Below are 12999 nucleotides of genomic sequence, written 5' to 3' on the forward strand. Positions count from 1 at the left end.
GGTATCTAGTAAGCAGTAGGTGCTTAATAAATGTTTGTTGACTGATTGACTTATGGGTAGACCAGTAAATTTTTCCAATCAGATCTCTGGAAAAAAAAATTGTACTCACACATTATTAAAGTTTAAACTGCATCATTAATATTTCCCCATCATTTTTTAAAGTCTAGACACTATAAGCAATCCTGAATTTTAGTGTTTCCTGATTCCCAACATGTTAATGCTTGCCCCAAAATCTTTACCATCAGCTCTGTGCTGGAGGCAGCAGATATGGGTTTAGACAGAAAATGGCAGAGCTAGAAGAAATTGAGAAGATGAATGTCCAAGTTGAAAAGGACGTCAGAAAAAACCAAAACAGACAGTTGGGAAGGAGCTTAGAAAACAGAAGGTCAGGAGCTGAAATGAGACTGAAGAGCAGAGAATGTAATGACTGGAACTGAATGTTACAAAATTATGACCAAATTTGGTCCCAAAGAAGATTCATGAGGAAACACCTCTCTCTGTTCCTTCCCAGATATGGGGGGGTCAACAATGTGGATATAATATTAGCGTTTGCATTTTTTTTTTAATGTCCTGATTGTTTTTTTCTGAAATTTTCCCCCTGTTTTTTCCTCGGATATAAAGGATGGTTCTCTGGGAGGGGCGTGGGGGAAATGTAGGTGATGTAAAAAGAAAAAATAGAAATAAAAAAACCTTTTTTAAAAAAAGAACAAAGAATGTTGAAACTGGGAGGGCCTTTGGGGCACAGAAGGTCAGAGCTGGGAGGGGCCTAGGATCACAAAATGTTACTACTGGGCTGGAACTTCAAAGATGATTCAGCACAGCCCTTTCATGTTTTTGATGGGAAGAGGAAGCTTAGTAATTCATTGCCTTCACAAAGCCATGACAAGAGCCCCGGTTGCGTGGTTCCTAGCTCTGGCTTCCTTGGGGAGGAGGGGTAAGAACGGGCTGGGTCAGCAGAAAACGTTTCCAGGATTAGACTTGAGTGGTGTCTAAAGGGCAGCTCCTATGTTTCCAATAAAAGGTTTCTTAGTACGAGCCATGAGAGGCGCCCAGTGCAATTTGAGCACATGTCTTGAGGCTGCACCCAGCCCTTAAAAGCTGCTGGGGCCGATGGAGCCAGAATTAACTAGTCCTGCTGCTGCTGTTGCTTACTCTGCCAAGGGGTCAGACGGTATCCCCAGGAAAGGATGGGGTAGGATGGTAAATGGGTGTAGCTGAGGTAGGTGGGGTAAAGGAAGTGGAGTGGGAACCCGGTGTGAGTGAGGACAGATGGCTCCCCCAGCTTGCGGTCTGCCGTCTGTGGAATAACCAAGGCCCTGGGACCTAGCGTCACAAAACAGTGAGTGTCAGAACCAGGAGGGCCCTTAGCACACAGAGCTGGGAGGGCCCTTCAATATGGGGCACTGAATGTCCTTTGCACACAGGCCCTTAGAATGTAGAACACAGAACATCAGAGTTGGGAGGGAGAGAGCCCTTAGAACACAGGACGCATCTAGTCCAACTCTCTACATATGGGAAAGTTGAGGTGCAAGGAGTGGGGAGGGACTTGACTGAAGTCCCCTGTCTAGCCAGTAGCAGAGCCAGGCCCCAAACACCGATCTCCCGGCCCCCAGGAAGACCTCTTTCCACACAAAGGTCTTGTTGAGACTGAACTCCTTGGCACAGCTCTGGTGTGAGTAATTAGGGCTCAGGAAATGAGGCGTTCCTTTGTTCTTCTCCTCCCCCATGGATGTTTACCAGAGGCTGCTAAATAAAACAATCCAGTGGGAAGAATGCTAAATCTGGAACAAACTGGGGGGAGGAAAAGAAAAGTACCAACTGAACTGATTTTTCCCCTCCTCACACTAGCTCCTGATAGCCCAGTTTCTGTCAAGGGCGTCATGGCCTTCCCTTTCCTCCTGCCCACCTCCCCCTCACAAGGCTTAGACCCTGACAGTTATTTGCAATTTTCCCTCTTCCCTCATCTCCTATGTGCAACCAGTCATGAAATTCAGTAGATTCAACAAATAAAGTCTCCCCTCCATGCCCTCTTGTTCATCCCTAGGACCTCTATACCAAGCCTCATTCTCTCCCCTTTATTGTTGCACCAGTTTCCTAAAGCAATTCCTTCCTCTCCAGCTTAACTTCTTCCCATCTGTCATATATAGGACTCAGAAGGGCTGTCTTTCCCAATCCTAGCCCATTTTTTTCTGTCATAGGATCATGGACTGAGAAATAGAAAGGGCCTTAGAAACTATCTAATACAACTCTCTCCTTTTTTTACAGAGGAAGAAAACCACATCCAAGCTAAGAGGGTCCTTAGAACACAGAATATCAGAGCTGGGAGGGCCCAGAGAACACAGAATGTCAGAGCTGGGAGAGCCCTTAAAACACTTGATATCAGAGCTGGGAGGGCCTTTAGAGCACAGAGTGTCGGAGCTGGGAGGGCCCTTAGAACACAGGATGTCAGAGCTGGGAGGGCCCTTAGAACACAGGATGTCAGAGCTGGGAGGGCCCTTAGAACACAGGATGTCAGAGCTGGGAGGGCCCTTGGAACAAACAGTGTTCTGAGGTATAAGAAGTGATTTGATAGGCAATGGTGCAAAATAGCCTAAAAACATTAAAGATAAATGAAAGTTGTGATCAGATACCTCTATGACTTCCCAGAGTCTGAAGAGTTCAATCTAATGGTTAAAGAGTTTATCCTTGAACTCCTCAGTCTGACCTTCAGGACCCTCCACTGATCACTCCCTAGGCACCCTCCTTCCATCCTTCCATCCTTCTATCCTTCTCTTCAGGTTTTTTGCTCTCTAGCCAAAGGGAAGACTTGGCGTTCCCTAGAGGCAGCTGGGAAAGATTTCTGACTTTGGAGTCAGAGGACCTGGGTCCACATTCTGGTTCTCATTTCTTACTACCTGTGCGACCATGGCCAAATCACTGAACTTCTTCCAGCCATTTCCTAATTGTAAAACGAGTGGATTAAATTGGATGAACTCTGAGATAGGTCTCTTCTAAAACTATAAAAGTGCAATCTGCTACCTTCCACATCCGTCTGGCTGCTATGATCTTGTTTAACTTGCTGGCCCCCTTCAGGCATTTCATTTCCTAACTAACTGCTTGGTCAGAATTCCCTCTCCCTTCTCTGGAAACTTTCTAGAAATTGATATACCTCTTTCAGATATTGATCCTAGTGTCCCTCGAGAGCTCAGATCTTAGCCATTTTTTTTTCCCTCCTTAGCTTACCCTAGCACAGAGAAGACGTCAACCAGTAAGTGTTCCTTGACTAGAGAAAGAAGGGAGAAAGACCCAGGGTGAGTGCAACAACTTCTTGCTTCATCTCATTTTTAATTTAGGGATAATTATATTCATATTACCTCCCTCTCTCCATTTAAATGATTCTCCAACATCTGAGAGGCAATTCTGGGCTCCTAAAAACTGTGCTGATGGGACACAAGCTTTGGCAGCTCCTATCAATTTGGAAATATTTGGGGAATAAGTTTGGCCATTGACTACGTCTTTCCCTGCCCAGAGAAGCCCTGTGGGGCAAGTCTTCCATCTTCTGGAGTTTGGAGCCACTGAATAGGTGGGATGAGACAATCTCTTTCCAATAAGATGGGAAGAGAATCTCTGACTGCTCCCAGAGAAATTCTGAGGACTCTATAGGATGAGGTAGGCATCGTGGATGATAGTGGCATCATGGAGCTATGGAAAGAATTGTGAATTTGCAAAGAGAAGAGCTGGGCTCAAATCCCAACTTTATGTCTTAGCTACCTGTGTGACCTTGGGTAAATTCTTTCATCTCTTCTGGCTTTGGTTTCCTCATCTATAATATGAAGGGCTTGGACTATATGACTTTTAATGATCCTTCCAGCTCTAAAATCTATGGACCTGATCTCATAGCACTTTATGGTTTACAAACAGCTTCCCTCCCAAAATTTACTGTCACCTGAGTGAGTCACGAAAGAGTAGTATAATTGCCATTTTCAATATTTAAATGGATCTGTGATTTTCTCAATCAGGCTAGCCCCTCCAACAAAGCAGATCTCAACCTGGTCATAACCACCCATTTTGTGGGATTCTTGTGAATGTTCTCCCATAAATCCTTCATGGTGGTATGGGACGCACCTAATGTTCTAGGAGTCTTCCTTGAGTTTTCTTGATATTGTATGGATATAAAATAAATGTTCTATTTTACACAGAACAAAATTTGGGGCATTTATTCCATGTAACTGTTCCTTATTCCCCTAGCCTTCCTTCTCAAGTCTCATCTAACCCTTTCTCTAATGCACTTTTATTTTAAAAAAATTCAAATCTGATTCTTAGTCATTCCTTTTGTTTTTATATAACATTTATTTCCGAATATGTCCCTCTCCTTCCCTTATTCAGCAAGCCATCTCGTGCAGCAAAGATTAAAAAAGAAAGAAAAATGAAGAAATTCAGCAAGACTAGCTAACACAAGAATCCAGTCTAACAGCAGATGCTATGTTCTACATTCATAACCTTCTACTTTGGCAATGAAGGGAAGGAGATGTATTCTTTCAACTCTTCTCCAGATTTGGTGATTATAATTATACAGCAGCTATCCATAGCCACATGAAAAAAATGTTCCAAGTCACTTATAATTAGAGAAATACAAATTAAATAAACTCTGAGGTTCCACCTCATACCCACCAGATTGGAAAAATTGACCAAAAAAGTAAAATGACAAATGTTGACATGCAGGAAAATGGTCATATATCAGTTGACCTGGGAACTGGTCCAATCATTTTGAAAAGCAATATGGATGCATGATCAAAAAACTACCAAACTTTGCATGCCCTACGGTACTAGGCCTGTACCAAGAAAAAGGGATCAAGGAAAGATGAAAAGGACACAAATATTTATAGCAGTTTCTTTGTAATGGCAAAGAACTGGACACAAAGTGTCCATTAATTGAGTAATTAATTAATCAACAAATTACTTATTTAAATCTTCTTAGATTTCTCTGAATTCTCCTATCACATCAAGTAGAGGGCTCAGGAGAAACCAATTTTCTTAGTGTTATCCCTATACTCTTTTGGGGAGTGGTAAACAGCACCTTGTGGAGACCCATCCTGCAAGGACAAGTGTTAGTTGGGGTGAATAAACCCAGAGGAGATTTAAATCACCTAAATTTCCAAATAGATCCTTTCCCCTCCCCTACCCAAAACAGCATCTTTTGTAACAAAGGCAGATAGGTGACTCAGTGCTGGCTCTGAAGTCAGGAGGACCTGAGTTCAAATCCAATCTCAGGCACTAACTAGCTGTGTGACCCAGGGAAAGTCATTTAACCCCGATTGTTTTCCCCTCAAACCCCCAAAACAAAGACTAAAAGGCAACATGATGTAGTGGATATAATAATAATAATAATGATAGTAATAATGAAAATAACTAGCATTTATAGAATGTTTTAAGTTTTGCAAAGCACTTTGTAAATATTATCTCATTTGGTTCTCACAACCACCCTTCGAGGTAGGTATTATTATCACCCCCAATTTACAGATGAGGAAACCAAAGCAGATAGAGGTTAAGTGACTTATCCAGGGTCACACAGCTGGTAAGTATATGAGGCCACATTTGAACTCAAGTCTCCCTGACTTCAAGTCCTGTGCTCTGTGCACTTATGACACCCCCTAGCACCAACATGTATATAGCTGCATTTATATAGCTCTTTAAGGTTTGAAAAATGCTTTGAGCTGGATTCAAATCTTACTTCTAACTCTCACTACTGGTGTGACCTTGGGCAAATAATTTTTCTTCCCTGGGCTGCAGTTTTCCTCATCTTTAAAGTGAGAAGGATGGGCTACATGGCCCCTGCAGTTCCTTTCTCAATCTGAATCTATGATTTTATTATTTAAAATCAACTAAATCTGATGGTATGATACCAACTTCACAGAAGGAATCCCCTTAATTGGGGATTTGTTCTATAAAACTTGGACTCAGTCAAAGGGCCACAACCAAGGACCTAGAGGGCCACGTGTGACCTCAAGGCAGCAAGTTCCCCACCCTGATAGACAATGATCCCCACCCATAATCACTACCACCACCCATGGAGGGAGGAAGGTACATTGAATGCATTTTTTTGTACAATATTTTACATGACTACTAGAAAAGACTGTCTACAACAGGAGCCACCACTTTCTCTCCTCTCACTTTTTTTTCTTAACCCCTTACAATACAGCTTCCTACTTTATCATTCCACTCGAACCACTTTTTCCAGAGTGACCAGTGATTTCTTAGTTGACAAGCCCAATGATCTTTTCTCATTCCTCATTCTCCTTGACCTCTCTGCAGCCTTTGGCATTGTTGATCACCGTCTCCTCCTTGCTTCTCTCTAAGTTTTAAGGACACCCCTCTGTCCTGGTTCTCTTCCTACCTATCTGCTTGTTTGTTTGGGTTTTTTTTTTCAGTATTCTTAGTTGAATTCTCTGCCAGATAAGACCCTTTAAGTAACCATAGGTGCCCCTCAGCGCTCTGCCTGGGTCCCTACTTTTCCTCTCCCCCTATACCACTTCACCTGGTGGTCTCATTGGCTCCCATGGATTTAATTACCAGCTCTATATTGATGATTCTCATATCTGTCTTTCCTGCTCTGACCCCTCTGTTGACCTTCAATCTTGCATCTCCAGCTGCCTTTCAGACATCTTGAACTAGATGTCCAATAGACATCTGAAATTCGGTATGTCCAAAACAAAACTAATCTTTCCCCTGCAAAACCTCCCTCCCCTCCTGCTTTCCCTGTTACTGTAGAAGGCAATGCCATCCTCCCATCCTCAGGCTCACAATCTAGGGGTTAGCCTGGACTCCTTACTACCTCTCACCCCCTGTATCCAAGCTGATGCCAAGATCTCACCTTGATAGCATGCTCCAATACTCTCCCTTTGCTCCTCTGACACTGTCCCTTCTCTAGTGCAGACACTCATCACCTCACACCTGGGCTATTACAATAGTGCTGGAGGGTCTGCCTGCCTCAAGTCTCCCCTCACTCCAATCCATCCTCAATTCAACCACTAAAGTGATTTCCCTAAAACACAGTTCTGACCATGAACCCTGTTACTCAATAAACTCCATTGGCTTCCTATAACCTCCAGGATCAAATGCCAAATGCTCTGCTTAACCTTCAAAGCCTTTCATAACCTGGCCTTTCCCTGCCTTATTCTTACACCTTACTCTTTGTCACATACTGTTTGGGCCAGTGATACTGTCTCTGGCTGTTGCAGGAACAAGACACCCTCTCAGCTCTGGGCATCTTCTTTGGCTATCCCCTGTACCTGGAATACTCTCAGTCCCCTGCACTACCTACTAAATTGCCTAGTTTCCTCAAGTCCCAAATAAAATTCCTTCTTTTACAGGAAGCCTTCCCAATCCCCTCTTAATTCTGGTGACTTCCCTCTGGTAATTATTTCCTAATTATCTTGAGTGTTGCTTTTATTTATTTGTACGCTGTCTCTGCTGTTAGATTACGAGATGCATGAGACCAGGGACTACTTCTTCCCTCTTTTTGTATCCCCAGAGTTTTGCACAATGCTTGACGAATAGTGAGAGCTTAATAAATGTTTACTGATTAATTGATGACACGAGGCTTTGTTTCATCCTCCTCGGACTGTGTTTTCTACGAAGACAGAAACTACATCTCAGCTAATGTTTTATTTCCTCCCCCATCTCAGGACTCCGATGGCGTTAATGTTTCTCAAATAAATGATTTGCCCAATATCACAGTGAGAATGAGCTGCAGAGTCAGGATTTGAATGTGCTTGTTTCATCAGCCAGGCTGCTTTACATGACAGCATGGTTCTGCGTGCTCAGGTTCAGGCCCAGGCAGGCTCTGCAGAAGGGTGAGATTCAAATGTGTTCCTGAAGCCTCCTCCCTGTCCTGTCTAGCTTCCAGGGCTCGAGGCCCAATTGTTGGGGAGGGAGGTCAGGTCAGGATGTATTGCTTTTGGCCAACGAGTCTGAACATGGTGATCTTGAGAAGAAAATTTATAAAGATCAAAGCAGAACAAAGTTAAGCAAATTTCTGAGTGTAAATTTCAGAGGTAATCTTAGAAAAGGACTCACTGAACCCACAAGGGAGAAGAGCCCCGGGAGTACAGAAAAACCCTCTGTGACCCTGGGAGAGCTCCTTCCTTTCTCAACATTAGAACTAGAAGGAACTTTTAAACATAGAATGTCAGCACTGGGAGGAACCTTAAAATATAAACCGTTTGGGTTGAGAAGGCCCTTAGAACACAGGATGTTTGGAGGGCGCTTAGAACACAGGATGTCAGCGCTGGGGGGGGGGGACCTTAGAACACAGAATATCTGGGAGGGCCCTTAGAACCCAGGATGGCAGAGATGGAAGTTTCCTTAGAATACAGTCACAAAATTTTAGAGCTGAAGGGGACCTGGTGACTACCTAGCCCAAGTTCCTCATTTTGCTGATGGTGAAGCAGATCCAGAATTGAGGAGGGATTAGCCCATGAGTTAGTGTCAGGACCAGGGACTGGAACCCTCCTCACTCTGACCAATGAAACAGAAGGCTGCTTTTATCCCTTTGGCTACATCACTGAGACTTCTCCATCCATCCATCTATCGATAAATCAGTCAACAGGCATTAGTTGTTTTCTGGGTGCACTTTGTATCTGGGGATACAAAGACAAAAGTGATACAGCTCCTGTCTTCAAGGAACTTACACTCTAATAGAAGAGATAACATGAACACATTTGAATGTGAACACTATGTATGCAATGATACTTCCAGTAAGATTTGGGCTGGTTCCTATGAGAAGGGGGTGGTTGCTAATGACCCTGGGACTTGTCAGTTAGCCAATAAACATTTACTAAATATTTACTGCATGCTAAGCTCTGGCAAAAGACAGTTCCTACCCTCAGGGAGCTTGCAATTTAATGGGGAAGCCAACACATATGTACGAACAAGCTCTATACAAGATAAATTGGCAATAATTAACAGAGGAAAGGCACTGGAATTAAGAGGTATTGGAAAAGGCTCCTGTAAAAGAAGGGATTTGAGTTGGGACTTGTCAACAACAACCGCAGACACCAGCACCAACACTGAATGAAGTCAGGAAGCAGAAATGAGGAGGGAGAACATTCCAGGTAGGAGGGAGGGCCAGAGAAAATGGTCAGAGTAGGGAGATGGAGGGTCTTGTTGGAGGAGCAGCCAGAAGGTCCATGTCACTGGGTCAAAGAGCACATGCCTTGCTAGCTCAGATCAAGAGGAAACTAGTTCCAGTTTAGAATAGGAGGGAGGAGTTTCCTTCTCCAGAGGTTTCTGATTTGTTTTTAATGTCTGGAGAAAAAAGGGGAGGGGGGGGGGGGAAGAACACCTGGAGAGGAGGGAGGTGGAGGGACTTACACACACACACACACACACACACACTCACATACACATCGGATGTTCAGCAAGGGTGACATTGTTAGTTGTTTTCAAATCCAGGCCTTCTCCTACAAAAAGTGTAGAGGAGAAAGCTGAAGGGGAAAGGCATAAAACTGGAGTTTTTGTCTTATTTTATTGTGGAAACTCAGGTGGTTAGACACAGAGGAAAAGCCTGGCACTCCCTGTCCCCTTCCCCTCTAGTCTGAAGCGTGTTCTTTTTTTGCATGATAGATTGCACAGGACTGATCCAATCTTAGTTCAGGTTGATCTGGCCTTTTGTATTTCCTTAGCCCTTTTGTTCACAGCTTGAGGCCGAGGGCCAGCTCAGGGAGCTAGGCAGGGGAATGTGACCTTTCCTAGCTCGGGGCTGAGAGCCCAACCCCCCAGCCCCTTTGTTCACGAGTTTTCTCTCTCTAACTGGGAGCCTAATCGTGAGCCACTTATGTTTCATAACAAGGAACAATTTGTCTGGACTTTAAATCTGCTTTATCAGACCAAGAGACTAATCTGTAGACTCTTACAGTTCCATATGCAAAATAAATGCAGACTAGTTTGGAGAGGGGTGAGGGAGGCCTAGAGAAGGCATCATGGGGAAGGTGACCCTCCAGACGAGTCCTGATGGAAACCTGGGACTCCCAGAGGCAGAGGTGAGGAGGGAGCAAATTCCAGGCATGGAGGTCAGCCAGGGTAAAGATACAGAGATTAAGTGTAGGAGCCTCATAGGGATAAATGGGCCAGCATGGCTGGAATGCAGGGTTTTAAATGTAAAATGTAAGAAAACTGGAAAGTTAGGCAGGAGACAGGAGAATGCCTGACACCTCCTGCCCAGGGCTGCCCTTAGGGGAGATGGGGGACTCTATAAAGATTCTCTTCTCTCCCCAGCTCTTCTCAGGACAGGCAGGACTGAGGGCTACATACATGCCAGAGATCCCTGGGACCTTCCCAGATCTGCTCCAGGGGCTAAGTGGGAGGAGAAGAGGGTCTGGTTTGACAAGTATATGGGAGCTGGGTAGGGGTCTTAGTTATCAGTCAGGCCAGGAGGTCAATTTACCCTAATACAATCCAAAATCTGGAAGATTCTCTAGCATAGGCCAAGGGCAGGGTAAGACCTCTGCCCCTGGTACCTGGTTACTCAGTGAAACTAAGTGGACTCCCTGACCCTCCCTGCCTGGAAAGTGCCCCTCCAGGAAAGGAGGAGGGTTTATATGGAATGTAGAGGGAAACAACCCAACATCTCTGTCCAAACTCAGAATTCCTCCACCCCAATAGACTTCTGGCTTCCAATCTAGAAATCCATGACTTCCCTCTGACTCCACCCTGAATTTTTGCAAGACTTGGAATCATATTCCAAGACAATTCTGAAGGACTTAAGATGAAAATGCTATGTACCTTCAGAGTAAGAACCGACAGACTCCTCTGAATGCAGATGGAAGGGCTTTTTTTTTTTTTACTGTATTTTTCTTGGTCTGTGTTTTCTTTTGCAACAAGGCTAATATGGAGATACCTTTTGCATGACCACACACATATAACCCATGTTAAATTGCCTGCCCCCTCAACGAGGAAAGAAGATAATTTGTAACTCAAAATTCTAAAAAATGAACATTAAAAAGTGCTATTACATGGAATTGGGGAAAAAAATACGAAAACTTTTACTTAAAAACAACAACTACAAAGCTTGGAATCATAGCTTCAGATCCAGCACATAAGAGTTAGAAGAGATGTGTCCTACATCAGAGTGAGCAGGGGGAAATCCAGGAGAATTTAACATTCAAGGCAACGGGCATTTATTGAGTGCCTACGAAATGACACTGACCTCTCCGCTGGGTCACTTTATTGACGACTGGGGGCATTCTCACTGGCTCTCTCCCATGCTCAAATACTCTCCCTCTTCATCTGTGCCTCGTGTCTACTCTGCCTTCCTTCAAGCTCCAATGAAAATCCCTTCTTTAGAAGAAGGCTTTCCCAATCCCCCTTAAGGCTGGTGCTTTCTCTCCAATTTACCGTTTCTATAGCTCGCTCAGATATATTTATTTACATGTTATCTCGCTTGCTTGGCTGAGTCACTTAGAATGATTCAATTTCCTCATCTGAAAAATGAGGTTAAAAACTGCATCTACCCGACCACATTGTTGTGAGAATCAAATGCGATACTATGTGTAGAACATTTTGCAGATCTTCAAGCATCATATAAATGTTAGCTATTATTATTATTGTTCTGATGGTAGCAGTGGAGGAGGAGGAGAAGGAGGAAGAGAAGGAAGGACTGTGTTTGATCCTAGAAACAACAGGAAGCCTGGTCTCCTAATTCCTAAACTATTAGTTTTCAAACTCTGAGGTGGTTCTGGTGTGAAACATGGGGAGAGAAAAGAGGTGAAAGGGACAGGGATGGAAGGACACCTGGTCAGAGAAGGGGTGGCTTGATTGAGGTGGGGGTGGGGGCAGGACCAAGATAGGTCTTTTGGAGAGAGGCAAAATAGAGTTCTGAAATTAAAGTCAAGAAGGCCTGTGTTCTTATTAATCAGTGCCTTATAATTCATCTTTAATATTTTCCTTATATTTCTTCTGGATCTTTTATATCAAAATTTCCATTGAATTCTGGTCTTTTTATTACAAATACTTGAAAGTCTTTCAGTTTGTCAAATGTCCATTTTTTTGGTTCAAGATTATACTTAGATTTGCTGGGTAAGTTATTCTTGTATACAACCCCAGTTCAAAACCTGCCTCAAATCCTTACTAGCTGTGTGACCTTGGGCAAATCACAACCTCTCTGAGCCTGTTTCCTGAAGTTTCTGGTTAAGGCCACCAGTGCCAATTGGGGTTTTCAAGGAGCAGCTACTTTCACTGTCTCTTCCCCCCACCCCTCCCACAAAGGCCAAGGACGCCCTTTGACTCCAGGCAAAGGTGTGCTAGTAGATGTTTAACAGCTGACTGTCTTTAAAAAATGTACACAGAACACACTTTTAACTTTAATTTTTATCTTCAACTTTTTCTCCATCCTTTTCTTCATCAACAGAACAATAAATTAAACTCCTATTTGGAAAATGTAATAATCAGTTAGAGCTGACTCCAGCACACCCCCAATTCCAGGTTTGTTGATGTTCATTCATTTTTTTAGTCCTGTCTGACTCATTGTGACCCATTTGGGGTTTTCTTGGCAAAGACACTGGAGGGGTTTGCCATTTCCTTCTCCAGCTCATTTTACAGATAGGGAAACTGAGGCAAAGAGTGACTAACTCAGGGTCATACAGTTAGGAGGTACCTGAAGCCTTCCAGGTTACTTCCATCTGGGTCTGCTTGGGACCCCCCACCTGCTTTGGGCTGGGTGCCTGAGGGATCTGAAGCCAGCTCTTGCCCAATCCTGCCCTCTGCTGGCCTTGGCTTTGATGGCCGTCCTCTCCAAGAACCTCCTCCTCTACTACTTGAATGTTCACAGACACCTCTGACTCCCCATTCTCCCAAGTCCAATTGGGCAAGAGATACCACTTTTGCAGTCTCCCCGGGCCCTCCCAAGGTGTCCTGCTATGTCACAGGGCCATAGATCTAAAACAGAAAGCCAATTTTAGAAGTCATGTGATTATAGACCTCCAGATGAAAGGTTTTTCAATCATCAGATCCAACAGCACCCTT

General features: G+C 43.9%; 1 long non-coding RNA gene across 1 annotated transcript; it reads left to right on the forward strand.

The window, feature by feature from the left end:
* Positions 1–954: 954 nt before the first annotated feature.
* LOC138142539 (uncharacterized) lies at positions 955–4628 on the forward strand. Its single transcript, XR_011163473.1, has 3 exons — positions 955–1339; positions 3218–3290; positions 4366–4628. It is a non-coding gene; the product is annotated as an uncharacterized lncRNA (long non-coding RNA).
* The last annotated feature ends 8371 nt before the right edge of the window (positions 4629–12999 follow it).

The sequence above is a fragment of the Petaurus breviceps genome, unplaced genomic scaffold (assembly GCF_028583685.1).
Source record: "Petaurus breviceps papuanus isolate PSGF00001 unplaced genomic scaffold, PetGlider_PUasm1.0 103, whole genome shotgun sequence".
NCBI lineage: Eukaryota > Metazoa > Chordata > Mammalia > Diprotodontia > Petauridae > Petaurus > Petaurus breviceps.